At 51.3% G+C, this 13,900-nt stretch overlaps 1 protein-coding gene and 1 long non-coding RNA gene across 25 annotated transcripts in view; one reads left to right on the forward strand and one right to left on the reverse strand.

Moving 5' to 3' along the window:
• Positions 1–13,900, forward strand: part of PLEKHA6 (pleckstrin homology domain containing A6) — a 159,505-nt gene that overhangs the window by 61,212 nt on the left and 84,393 nt on the right. The window lies entirely within an intron of this gene.
• Positions 1,815–6,212, reverse strand: LOC147357137 (uncharacterized). Of its 2 annotated transcripts, none has more exons than XR_015143802.1 (3): positions 5,285–5,374; positions 3,054–3,143; positions 1,815–1,923 (listed from the first exon to the last, which is right to left on the reverse strand). It is a non-coding gene; the product is annotated as an uncharacterized LOC147357137 (long non-coding RNA). The 2 variants fall into 2 exon arrangements; XR_015143801.1 differs by lacking the exon at positions 1,815–1,923 and adding an exon at positions 6,101–6,212 and having other exon boundaries at positions 2,927–3,143; positions 5,285–5,506.

The following is a 13,900-nucleotide window of genomic DNA, read 5'->3' on the forward strand; positions in this document are numbered from 1 at the left end:
TTGCCCAGGGTGAGGTTGGCCTCAGCCTGGGTCCCCGGGCTGGGCTGGGGGACACTGGGTCTCCGGGCTCCGCGGCGGCCTGTGCTGCCCGCTCCTCCCTCCACCTTCCTCCTCTGCTTCCTCCCAGTGGAGGCGGAAAGGCAGCGTGGGTTTGATCCAGCGGCTGTGGGTGCTGCTTTGCGGGAATGCTGGCTCTTTTGCGGGGTAGTGAGAGGCTAAATTCAGGATGGGGCTGGGAGAGCTATTAGTCTTCGGCTCTGAGCTAGGATGGTCTGAGGGAAAGCTGGAGTGTGGCGTTCTACCTCCAGAGCTGGAGTATGGCTCCATTGCTGTCTTGGGGCACGATCTTGGGAGAGTTGCTTTCTCTACAGAGTGTTGGCTCTACCACTGTCAGAGGCCCGAGGGGATCTGCTGTAGCAAGTGCTAAGTGCTGCAGTGGTAGTACTGGAAAGGGAAAAGCAGTCTGGGGGTTCTCTGCATCATTCTCAAGGGTGGGGGAACAGAGGCCAGAGCCAGTGCCCTGGCCCGTTTGGAGGAGTTTATTACTGCACTGGGCTTCCCTGGCGGCTCAGATGGTAAAGGATTCACCTGTAACGCAGGAGACCTGGGTTTGGTCCCGGGGTCATGAAGATCCCCTGGAGAAGGGAAAGGGCTACTCACTCCAGTACTCTTGCCTGGAGAATTCCATGGACAGAGGAGCCTGGTGGCCTACAGTCCCTGGGGTTGCAAAGAATCGGACACAACTGAGCAACTAACACACACACACATTATTGCACTACCACAGTGATGACCATGGAGAGTCTGATTTTCACTTAAAAAAACTTTTTTCTTGTAGAAAGCTGTAGACATACACAAAAGTAGAGAGAATAGTGTAGTAGCCCTCATACACTCAGAGTTTTTAAGTCATCTCACAGCCCATGTTGTTTTATGTACACTCCCAGTCCTTTCTACCCTCTGATTATTTTGAAGTGAATTCTACACAGCTTATCACTTCATCTGTAAAGATAGAAACTCTGAAAAAATCATCATCACACCTAAACAAATGAATACTTCCTTAATATAATCAAATATCCAGTTGGTATTCTTATTTCCCTGCTTATCAGAAATTTATTTCCTAGTTTTTTTTTTTTTAATTTGGCTCCAAATAAGTCCATGCACTGTGGTTGGTTGCTATAGCCAAGAGTCACTCTCAACTGTAAGTAATGTTTGTCTTTCTCTTATGATGTTTTGCTGAAGAAACTGGGTCATTTGTCTTATAGAGTTCTGCATATTCTGAATTTGGCTGACTGCATCCTCATCATGTCATTTGCCATGTTCCACTGTCCCTGGAGCCTGGTGGGCCACAGTCCATAGGTTCGCAAAGAGGCAGACACGACTGAAGCGACTTAGAACACGTGCACGCACTGTCCCTGTGTTTCCTGTACATACACTTAGATTTAGGGCTTGGTCACACTCAGGTTCCTTTAGTCTATTCATTAGAGGGGCAAGACTCTCTTGGTTATGGTGTGTACATCTATCAGGAGACACACAATGTCTGGTTGTCTTCCCTTTTGTGTTATTAGCCTCCTTGATGATCATTGCCAGGATCCATCCATTCATTATAGGCTAATGGCCTATAAATGACTCTTTGTAATTAGACGTTGCTTCTTTCATCCCACAGTAAGTGATCTCTTGCTTTGGAAAGAAGCCTCCTTCTCTGGGAGGTGTTGCTGTGGAGGCTGAGCCCACATGGCAACAGGGTGGCCCCCTCCCATCCATTCTGGTGTCTCTGTGGATTGGTAAGACAGATGTCTTACAAATGCCAGGCTGGGAGTCTCAGGAAGAGTCTTTTACACCTCTACAGCGTTCAGTCAAATTTCAAGTCTTTGTGTTGATGGAGGGCGTCGAAGCCCAGGATACTCCAAATAACTTTTCCAGTTACCTCTGAAATACAGTTCATCTTTAATTAGATTAATGCTCAGACACAAACCTTCGCTATCTCCTGTACCCACCAGCCTGGCTCATACTACTATGCTCGACCTGATAATAACTCCTCTATATTTGTACAGCAGTTTGTAGTTTACAAAGTGCATGCACTTACATGCACGGATGCACACACACACTCATGCATGAGAGGTTAAGAGTGAAGCGTTGAGATCAGCTTGCTTGAGTGTGGATTTTGATCCAACTTTCTAGCCGCGAGCAAGTGAGCTAACTTCTCTGTGAATCGGTGTCTCCACCTGCCTCACAGGGATATTAAATAATGTAAACAAAGCACGTGCCTGACGCATAGTAGGTGCTCAGTAAATGTTGGCTGCTGGAATGAGCAATCAGGTATCTAGCTGTGAGATCTGCAGACCCTACAAGGACAGAGCAGCGGCAGAGAATTGAGAGCTAACTGTATGTCACAGGTATAGGGTTGTATGCTAGCTGTTCCAGGAGCCACCAATAAGCAGGTCAAGCAGCATTTGGTAGCAATTTCATTTCTTTTCAGCTTAGCCAGAGTCGTCAGAAAGCAGCCTAGGGCTTCAGCCCAAATTTTAAGGATAATGAGGTTGTATCCAGAGAAGTTGCTCTCAGAAACACAGCAAGTCAGAAGATGTGCATAAAATGGGAGAAACAGTCTGGCCTCCCTGGCTCCCTGATGCCTGCTTTGTCCCTGCCTTAGGAATGGGAGCAGGCAGGAGGGAGTAGGAGGCCACAGGGGCTGGCTGAGACTCGCTCTTGTATTTTTCCCTTTTGGAGGTCTGACTGTTTCTTATCCTTGAGGAGGCCCCCTGAGGCCTTGGGCCTAGTGAGCCAGGTGGACACGCCTCCTCCCCGGGAGCTTGCAGTCCCCTGGGGCCTGGCACAGCTGCTTGCCCATCTGCCCATGCAGATCAGAGATAGAAATCTGCAGCTAGACAGGCAGACACAGCAGCCCGCCTGGGCAGAGGCGGAAGCTTACTTATAAGGTGCTGGCTGGTCGGGCACGGGACTTGGTGCACTCCTCGGCCTCAGTGGGCCAGAGACGCCAGGCGGAGCAGGGCTCTGCAAGGGGCTCACAGAAAGAGAGGAGACTAGCAGGCCCCAACCTTGTGTGCTCGTATGAGCTCTGATTGCTGGCTGGTTCCTCGAACTCGCAAGCGCTGAGCTGTGTAGACAACAGGACGCCGTTTGTGGGTCTGATGAGAGAGAGAAAGGGCTGAGAGGAGCAGGGAGTAAGCCCTCGATGGGAAGGACAGGTGGGAAGGCCGGGCAAGCAGTGAGCTCGCACTGCCTTCCTAGGCATCAAAAAAGGAAGACTGGTACTGAATGAACAAAATAAATGCTTGCATTTCTGTTTGCTGGCGCCAGCCTGTTGTATCCTTGAGCTACTTCTTTTGCTGGGAGCTCAGCCTTGTGACTGAAACATGTGAGCAGACAGAGGCAAAGTTTCCATCCCAGGCAGAGGAGAAAGTGGTAAGGGAGAGACTGGGGCGAGGCAGAAACCCAAGTAACCGCTTTGTCCGTAACTCCAGACTACAGAGGCTACTGTCTGGAGCTGGCTTCTGCCTGGGCCTATTCTAAGCAGAGGACCCCAGGGTTTGGGCAGTGAGCAGAGTTCAAGGGCACAGAGCCATGAACATTTGGATGATATAGCCGGAGTGAGGCTGGATTAAACTTCCTCCCAGACTGCTAATGCCTAGCTCCGTGCTGGCACGCCAAAGGCACTCGTGAAATACAAACTGAGTGGATGGATGGATGGATGGATGGATGAACCAGTCAAGGAGAAAGAAAAGGGGTTTAACTACATTTATCCTTAGATTCTTTAAGAATTCTCTAACTTGATCCTTAGGGTTTGGACTTCAGTCTCAAAATGGTTGTCTGTTAGGAATGTGTTGTAAATTGAGGCAAAGCTTGACTCTATCCCACAGAGCTCTGCTTCATGAATTAACCAGGATTTGGGGCTTCTCTTCTTTGCCTTTTATCTCCCTGTCTCTGCAGGCTCACTTGGGTGGGTGTGCGGGAACCAGAGGCGGGCGGTCGTACTTAGAACCTTAGAGTGAGAGCTGGGGAAGTCTGTAGCCTTCAGCTCCGTGAGTCCTGTGCCCCCGGGTTCTGAGTCTGGGTGTCAGTGCCGTTTCTTGCCCTGTGCTTCGCACGGAGTGGGTGCTATAGGACATTTGCTGAGTTAAGAAATGACTGAGTCGGCAGAGGCAGGACGGAGAAGCTTTCTCCATCCTAACTTCTTCGCCCCTTTTCCTTCTTCTGGGCCTTAGAATGGGGCAGACTCCTTTAAGGGACAGAGGAGCTGAGTATCCAGTCATGCCCTCTGGTCTCCTTGAACTCAGGGGCCCAGTTTGAGCTGGGCTCTGTTTCAGCTGGCAGAAGGGGCATGGAACCAGAGCCTGCCCTCGGCCGTAGAGAAAGGTGGCTACAGCAGGACTGGACACATTGAGTGCTTAGCAGCCTGCCCTACAAACCAGCTTAGGGAAAATTAAATGGATTCAAGCCAGGGGAAGCTCGGTTCGTGGCACTGGACTCTGTAGGGAGGACGCTGGGCAGGGTGAAGAATGAGGGGGCACTGCCCCTTTTTGTGCTCTGTCCAGTCTAGAAGTTCCTAGCTGCTTGCTTGGCTGAACTTGGCACTGGCCGCCTGGAAATGGCTGTTATTACCTCTCCACATGTCCATCTTTCAGTCCCTTGCCTGCTCTGACCCCTGAGATCTTGGTAGGATGAGTGACCTCTGGGGAAAGTCAGGGAGCAGAATCCTGCCTTATGGCCTCCTCCTGGGTTTGCTTGCAAGCTATTCTAAGAAATTTCCAAGGAGGAGCTTTTTTAGGGCGCAGGGTCCTGAGCAACTTCAGTCATTTTCTAGCAGATTTTCAAGCTCAGAAGGCAAACTTATCTGGGTCTTCTGGAGGAAGTAAGGCCCAGCAAGGCCAGTTTGTGCCCAAAGGCTCACTGGAAGGCATCAGGGCACTTGACCTCCCAACCCTGGGACCTGACCTCTCAGTATTTCTGAGCATCAGGTTTCCCCATGGTGCCCGTGGGTTCTCTGCCAAACCAGAGACTTCTTTAACATGTGAGCCCTTCATTAGGGTGGCCCATTTGTTCTGATTTGTCTCTGCTTTAGCACTGAGAGTCCAGCATTCTGGGAACCCTTCATTGCTGGGCAAACTGAAACAGTTGGCCACCCATCCCTGGGGATTCTCGTCTGTTAGCTCTCTAACCCTGGTCTGCTTTTCTCCATGTTGCTTAAATCACAGGGAACATTTTCAGCTTCTGTGGGCTGACCCTAGAGATCTAAAGTCACAGATAACTGGACAGAGATGTCACCTACCCAAGGTGCAGGAGGCACTTCTTCCCCGTCTCTCAGGAGCTCTAATACAATCAGAATAGTTGCTCCTCTCTGCAACTGGAGCACCTGAAGCGCTGCCTGGAGATGGCTCCTGCCTGTCCGTCGCCAAGAGCTCCGACCAGATCTCACGTTTCTGCATCTCTTCTCCTCTGAGTAACTCCAAGCATCCTCCGCTCTCTGGCCTCCTGGACCCTAGCATGGTTCCTGTGCCAGAGGACACAGACATGTACAGGTGACACATGCCTCTTAATAACTAGAGGAGCTGAAGTCTAGGGATGGTTCAGTAAGCTTTAGGCCCAAGAGCACACAGAAGCACTAAGATCAGAATCAACTTATAATTCAGCAACCTTTAGGCACAAATCTTCAGCATTTGTGATTTCTGGAATAGCCTCTCCCGCTTCAAATCACTTCTGAATCTTGTCCCTCCCACTTAAGATTTTGTCAGAGAAAGGCGCCTCAGAGAAGATTATTTCCGCCTGCTCTTTCTTTGGCCCCTGTCCCCGTCTTGTTGGTGATGAGACTTTTCCTAAGTGGCCCGCCTCCTTTTCTGATGGGGGTTGAAAATAGCAAGAGCTGAAGTTGCCTCGTCCCGTCCTTCCCGTCCCCTCCCATAAAGGAGTTATTCACGGAGGCCCCTCTCTTTAGCCTATTTATAAATCTTTCCAGCATGTCTTTGTCCCAGTGACGAACACTACTCTACCCTCCTTAATGCTGCCTTCTACTTCAGCCTTGGTTGAGATGCTAGAAATTTCCTTCCTGGATACTCTGGTCTTCACCGTTCATAGCCCCAATGCTTACCAGGCCTGTTTTGCAATCAAGTCAGAGTGGAGAGCTGCTCTTTGGGGGATAGGCCCACGGGTCACGGCTGGACTCTGGGGTGCAGACGCTGGAAAGGACTTGTGAAGTCCTTGTGCAGCTGACACACACCCTCTGCCGCCACCCTGGGCTGGATTTTTATTACACTTCACTCCAGCCGGGGGTGACTCATGCAGAAACTTGGGGCCCAGGGCAGAAGTGTGACTTCAGCCTTCACTCAGCACTCATCAGAACACTCATTCAGTGTGCTTGTAGTGGGAATTGAGTGGTTATCATGGATGGCAGGAGCGTATGACCTGCACTTGGCTGACGTGGTCAAGAGCACAGCTCTGGCATCGGTCTGACTGGGTTCCGTCCAGAGCCTGCCATTCTGGGTATTTACCTCATTTTGTCTCATCTATGCAAGGGAGATGGTAAGAGCCATCTCAGAAGATTGTTGTGAAGATGAAGTGAGTTGATTTAGGATTATGCCTGACACAAAGTCTGCACTCAAACAGCCGTTATTATTAGCTGGCTCATACCCTCTGCCATTTGCCTGTCTAGCAAGTTGTTCGTTCATTTGACAGATATGTACTGAGTGCCTATTATGTACCAGGAAAACAGATAAACTTCTTCAAAGTTTCCAGTTACACAAGCATTTTCTAAGGCTCTCTATTTTTGCTTTAGCCTCTTGGCAGCAACAGAGTTTGAGAAGTGGGTCATCACTCAGGTCCCATCTTGATGACCCTCGTCTGCCTGTTATGGGGCAGGGTTTCATGCATAGGTCACTCGCCTGGTGTCAAAGGACCTGAATACTGTTGATGACCTGGCTGCTAACCAGGTCATAGCAACCAGGTGACCTTAAACAGATCACTTAATCTTCCTGGGCCTCGGTGCCCCCCTCTCTCAAATGGAATAATAATCTCTTTCAACCTTACCTTGTATGGGTGCTCCGCGGATAAAATGAGATAATGGTTGCCAAAGCACCTTGCAAAAGTAAAAGTTCTTTGTTAACGACAGACTAGAGGATGACAAAGAGGAGACAGTTTTCAGAGAGCTCCGGATCTAAGTGCCTCCCCCAGGGAAGGGCCTGAAGGGGATTAGCAGCAGTGCAAGAAGCTCCTCGAGGGCACTGAATGTCCAGTGCTTAGCAGAGCGCTTGGCACATAGTAGACACACAATAAATGCCTGGCACATAGTTGAGGGGCCTCAGTAAATGTTTGTCAAATGAATGAGTGTAACAAATGGTTCCCTCCAACATAGCTGCAGGGAGGATACTAAGTTCTGGGGAAATACAAAGCAAAGGCAAGACCGGTGCTGGGCACGGTCTGTTAGGACCATGACAGAGCTAAAGTCACACAGTTCAGAGCCATATTGTTAATAATACATCGTTATTTCCTTTAAAGAAAAGAAGTCTGGGTGCACATAAGTGCTCATTTGTTCAAATATTTGAGCTGGGCAGTGTGAGACTAGGATCAAGGCATGGTCAGACTACCCTGAGGTCCTGTCTAAGCTCTGCAGCCCGTGTGTGCTGCTGCTGCTAAGTCTCTTCAGTCATGTCCGACTCTGTGCGACCCCATAGACAGCAGCCCACCAGGCTCCCCTGTCCCTGGGATACTCCAGGCAAGAACACTGGCTTGGGTTGCCATTTCCTTCTCCAGTGCATGAAAGTGAAAAGTGAAAGTGGACTGCAGCCCACCAGGCTCCTCCATCCATGGGATTTTCCAGGCAAGAGTACTGGAGTGGGGTGCCATTGCCTTCTCCTGCACCCCGCGTGTAGCCTTGAGCAGTTTTCTCCATCTGTCAGGACCATCCTGAAAGAGATGATATAGATTTAGCATGGGAAGAAGGAGGAGAACTTGCATCAGTAAAATGATACTCCATGAGACAGGAAAGGCATTTGCAAAGTCCCCAGGGCCGGTTAGCTTAGTTTGAGTTGGTGGGGGGTGGGGTGGTCACAGGAGAAGTGAAAGGAGTGTTTGAGAGTAGCCCTTGAAGCCCAGGCAGAGGAGTCCGCTTGGGCAGTAGCTCCAGCTGGATTTTGAGAGAGAAATACTGGTTAGGGGAATGTGGAGGGGCACATTTGCGAAGCCGATCGTGGCTGGTCGGGGAGCAGACCACAGGCGGCCCGGTCTCTGCTGTTTCCCTGTTAGGAGAAGAATCTCAGTGGTTGATAGCTCTGGATAACAGGGACAGTGGTTGAGGCTGCAGGGACCCGGGCCACCTGCCCAGCAGCGGTTAATGACACTTTGAAGGTGGTAAAAGCTGGATGGCAGCACTCTGCCCTGCAGTCCCACTGGCTTCCCCAGTCAGGGTGGGGAGCTGGCCTGGCTTATTTGTTTTGGAAACTTCTGTTGCAGTGGAAAGGAAAGGAATTGAGAATTTCTAGTGGGCCACCTGGGTAGCTAGGACTAAAGTCATACAGTTTAGAGCCTTGAGTTAATACATCATTATTTCCTCCTTTAAAAAAAGAAGTCTGGGCACACACAGGTGCTCATTTATTTGCATATTTAAACTGGGCAGCATGAGACTAAGGGCAAGGGGTGGTCAGACCGATTTGAGGTCCTAGCTAAGCTCTGCTACCTGCTATGTGACCTTGAGCAGGTTTCTCATCCTCTCTGAGCATCACCTGACTCATCTACAGAGGCCTTTGTCAGAGAGTTAATTTGAGGATTAAAAAAAATAGTACGGACAGCAGTGCCTACAAGGTACGTGTGAAGTTCTCAGAAGTGGTCATCGTCTACGCTCTCAGCTTCTCCTGCTAAGACAAAGCGGGCAGAGCAGGCCATGTGCAGCCCACGGGGCCGGTCCTGGCCTCTGCTTTTCCTGACTGGGCGGTAGGCTGGGCTCTGTGCCCGTGCTGCCCTGGACACTGGCGACCCCAGACATGAGACTGCCTTTCCCTCTCTGTATCCTGGTACCTCACAGGGCCTGGCACAGAGCAAACATTTACTGAATGTCTGTGTAATGGAAGATGAATTTAACATGGCCCTTTAAAGTTCATAGTCTAGCAGAGGAGACAGACTTGTAAACAAAGAATTGAGAAAAATAAGATTAGATGCACTGAGTGCTTTGCAAACACAGAGGAAGGAAGACAAAATCACCTGAGTGGAAGTCAAGAGCAGCTGCAGGGGGCAGGCTTGGGCTCATCCTCAAAGCGTGGCTGAGGGAGTGGAAGGGGTGCAGCTCAGGCAGAGGAACAGTGTGCTTGGAGGGGAACTGGGAATACGTCAGCACGCTGAAACGCAGAGAACACTTCCGGGATCCTGGAGTAGGAGGCTGGGGTGGGCGTGGCTTGTGAAGACCCTCGGCGGCTCTACCAGGAGGGTGGGTTTAATCCTTTCAGGGTCTGAGCCCACTGGGGCACCGTTTGCTACCTCTTTCTCCTTGCCCTCGCTTGTCCTTAGGGCCCTGCACAGATGAGATCCTCCTTGAGGATCGGAGAGGCCCGTGGCCTGCCTGAGAGAACACCGCGTGTGAGCCGTAGGGTCCGAATGAGAACTCAGCCAGCGCCCTTGGCTTTCCCCGACCGATGTTTCAGTAGTAGGTTGTCCTTGTGGGTGTCTCCGTGGCCTCCAGCTGACATGATCCCACGTTCTGCCCTGCAACAACTGCCCCGTCTGTTCAGAGAGCCCAGTGTGACTGACCCTGGACGCGGCTCCCCAACCCAGCTCTTTGGTGCAAAGGAGAAGCCACAAGACCTGCTGGAATAAGTTCCTGCTTCATTGCTAGGTGCCTGGCTGCCTGGCACGTGCCAGATTTGGCTTGAGGGCTTGTATTTCCAAAGAGGTTGGGCAGGATTTGCAGAGTGTGATGGCATCATTCTGGACTTTTCGGAGAAAGCCAAGAAGCCCCTCTGCCCTCTCTCGCCCCACCTGCCGCCCTCAGGGCCAGTGTGCCTTGCAGACCGGGGGTCTCCACAAGCATGTGCGGAGTGAGCAGTGGCCCGTGTAGGAAGGGCTTGGGGACCTGGTACTTTCTAGAAAAGCGGGAGGAGCAGGGGGGCCTCACAGGGGCTCAGGCTGAGCAAGAAGCCTCCTTATCTCCTCGTCCTGGGGAAATTCCCGAGAGAGGCCAGCTTGCTGAGTTACAGTTTCCAGTGGTTTCCCAGTGCTGCAGGAGCTCCTTCCCACAGGGGCTGCCCCTCCGTCCCGCCTCAGGGAGGTGGGGTGGCCTTTTGTGGGGGGTCCAGGCGGAGGGATGTGGTTTCTTCTTCAGGTTCCTGTGGTGCCAGCTCCTCACCCGGGAAGCACCCCCAAAGCTCACCCCACCTCCGGGGCTGAGCATCCAGGGGAGGGGCTGCCCCAGCCTGGATTGCCGGTCCCCCTCCCCTGAATCCATGCCCATCATCCAGGACAGAAAGGAGCCTCCATTGACAGGTGGGCATGGCAAGGCGTGCGGGGTGGCGCAGGCGCGCCCGAGAAGCAGCAACACCCATCCTCTCACTTTTCGAGGTGAGAAAGCCAAGAGGGCAGTGGCGTCCTGGGACCCTGCCAGGCCTGCCTGGTAGCTGACGGCCACCCCCTTTCGAGTGCTCCCTAAGTCTGTCCTGGACGGGCTCTGGGGGCTGCAGCCCGCGTCTGTGCGTCCCAGTGTGACCTAGATCAGCGGAGGGTCATGTGTGCGGTCCGGCCCTGTGCCTTGAGGTGACGTTCTCTCCTGGCGCCTGCTCAGCCCTCTTTCCCCCCTGGCTCCTGCCTGCCTTCCTGCTTACTCCCCCTTCTCTCCTCCTTCCCTCCTTAGTCCTCCCCCCTTTCCATCTCTCTCTTCTCTCCCCGCCCTCTTTGTCCATCCCACCTTCCCTGCCTTCCCACCCTCTCTTGGCCAGACATTTATTAGGAAATCACTAGCTGCTAGATACCAGGAATGCAAAGATTAGTAAGACATGGTCACTGCTCTCGAGGAACTCAGAGTACTGTGTGGGAGACAGATCCATAAACAGATCATCACACAGGGATGATAGCATGGCTCAGAAATACCTGTGCAGGAGAGGGAGTGGTCCTTTTCACTGGAGTGGGGAGGGGGGTGCAGGTGATGGGGAAGAGACGTTCCTGCCACCTCCAGTAGGAGCCTGGCCTTGCTGGGACCTGCCCTCACTTATATTCACAAAGTCTGTGACCAGGAGCAAGTCCTTAACCTCCCTGGATCTCAAGTTTTCCTATTTATTTTTTAAAAAGAGTTGTTTGAGGCTTACTACAGAATGAAAATATACAAACAAAAGCATGGGTTTTGCCTTGTAGGAGGCGATGTTAGCCAGCTCTCACTGGAGGGACAGTGAACAAGGATGCTGGGGACTCCAGAGGCAGTGGCCGCCCAGCTGGTGGGACAGGAGTGGCTGCCCCTCCCCTTGCTCTGTGCTTTTTCCGTGGCAGGTGCGCGACTGTGGGCGGCCCAGGGAAAGGAGAGGCTTCGTTCACAGTTACGGCTGTGTTGTCCTTTTTGTCTGTCCTCTTTCTTCCCACCAGAAGTATCAGCTGGGTTTGATGAAGCCCGCGGTTGGTTTCAGAGACAAACTGAGTGTCCTGTGTTAGGGGAGTTGGCATCGATGTCCAGGTGGGGAGCAAACAAGGGCAGACTGAGAGCCAGGTGCTCCCAGACGCTTTGTGACGGGGGACCTGACTCCCTCTTTTCTTGTCTCCCGGAAATCTTCCCACTCTCTGCTGAACGTTCACGCAAGTGAGCTCGGGCAAGGTTGGGAGACGGAAGGATCCTGGCATCTCTGGACCATAGTGAAGATAAAGTGATACATGATGAGAAAGAACCTGAGTCCTCTGGAATAAGGGGTGAGAGCGTTTAATATCTTCCGGCCAGGTTTACACTGCGCAGATCGAGTGCTTAACACATGTGGTCATAAGCCCTGTTAACCAACTTCATTACCTCCGGCTGTTGTAGTAGAACTCTGTGGACTCTGTTATGGGACCCTGGGGGTGCTGTTTGCTGAACTCGAGCATTAGAAAATTAAATCGCCTGGCTTTGAGGTGAGTGCAGGAGAAGCCCCCCTCTCACAAACAGAGCCGTCTCCTCCGTGGCACAAGCTTCTTTCACGTGTGAGAAGGTGGCATCAAAGGAAGCAGACAATGTGGTGTATGCAATGGGTAACAGCCCAGACGGGGCAGTCAGAGCTCACATTCAGGCTCCACCACTGATACGCCGTGTGGCAAGTTCACCTCTCGGTGCTGCTTCCTTACTTGGAAGATGGGCCTGGTAATACCTACCACATAGGGGTGTGTTGAATTAAAAGAGCTAATCGGGAAAGCGCTTAGCATAGTGCTCTCATGCTGGCGCTCACCCTGCTCCGGCTTGTGTTCCTCAAACTGTTGTTGTTTAGTCACTAAGCTGTGTCCGACTCTTTTGCACCCCCATGGACTGTAGTCTCCCAGGCTCCTCTGTCCATGGCGTTTTCCAGCAAGAATGCTGGAGTGGGTTGCCGTTTCCTTCTCCAGGGGATCTTCCTGGACCAGGGATTGAATCCGTGTCTTCTCAGTGACAGGCAGATACTTTACCACTGAGCCTCCAGGAAAGCCCAACTTCAAATCACCTAAGCCTCTTTCCCTAAAGCTATGTGTATGAACACTCATGAAACCTCTGACACTTGGGAATCTTGTCTTTGGAGAGACACTTCTTTGCTTCTCCCACAGCAAAGATTTCAGCCTTTCTCTCCATACTACAGAAAGATATAAATAAGCACACACATGTACACATGTATGTATAATATAGCACTTAAGCCAACAGCTTTCCAACCACTTTCTGTAGCTAACTAATGTAATTCTCGCAACAGCCTTAAAAGGCGGACGCTATCAGAATACTCATTTTAAAGATGAAGACACAGAAACACAGAAAGACAAGCAACTGAGCCAAGACCGTAACTCTTGCGTGTGCCTGCGTGTGTGTGTCACGGGTTTGAGAGGTATCGCAGAGTAATGCTTACTCTTACCAAGCGCGCACGGAGATTTTCTATTCTATTCCATTGAATTTTAAAAGTGCTAATCTTGACTTGCTAAATTGATTTCACAACCTGCCGATGAGTCAAAAATTACATGGTAAAAGCCCTACAGAGTCTCCTCAGAAAGCCGGGAGGGTAATCAGGGGAAACGTCTGAGTGGAAGAAGGACAAGGGCATGGTGGCTTCACGTGGCCTTTTTTGAGAAATGATGGCGCTCTTGCTGGGAGCACTGGGGTTCTGAGACTGCGAAGGGACCTCACTGCTCCCAGATGGGGACTCTCAAGAGCATCGGACCCTGGGAGGGGGCTGGGTGGGGCTCGGGATGTCACTCTTGTTTTCTATCCCTTCCCAGGTGGATCAGAGAAGGGCTCCCCAGCCTGGAGCTCCTGCCTGGAGCCCGGGACGAGGGCCCGATTGTTGAAGGCGTGAGGCAGCTGGGCTTCTCTCGAGCTGCTAGTGTTCTGTCAGTAGCACCCTGGGTTTTGCTTTTAGGGTTAGCTTTTGAAACACTAAAGAAGTGAAGAAGAACTAAAGATCCTCTTGATAGAGTGAAAAAGCTGGCTTAAAGCTCAATATTAAGAAAACTAAGATCATGGCATCCCTTCCCATCACTTCATGGCAAATGGATGGGGAAACAGCGACAGACTTTATTTTCTTGGGCTCCAAAATCACTGCAGATGGTGACTGCAGCCATGAAATTAAGAGGTACTTGCTCCTTGGAAGAAAAGCTATGACCAACCTAGACAGCATATTAAAAAGCATAGACGTTACTTTGCTGACTAAGGTCCATGTAGTCATAGCTATGGTTTTTCCAGTGGTCATGTATGGGTGTGAGAGTTTGACTGTGGAGAAAGCTGAGT

This window comes from Bos grunniens, chromosome 16 (assembly GCF_055505025.1).
Source record: "Bos grunniens cultivar Pamir isolate PY7600 chromosome 16, Bosgru_T2T1.0, whole genome shotgun sequence".
In the NCBI taxonomy this organism is placed as follows: Eukaryota; Metazoa; Chordata; class Mammalia; order Artiodactyla; family Bovidae; genus Bos; species Bos grunniens.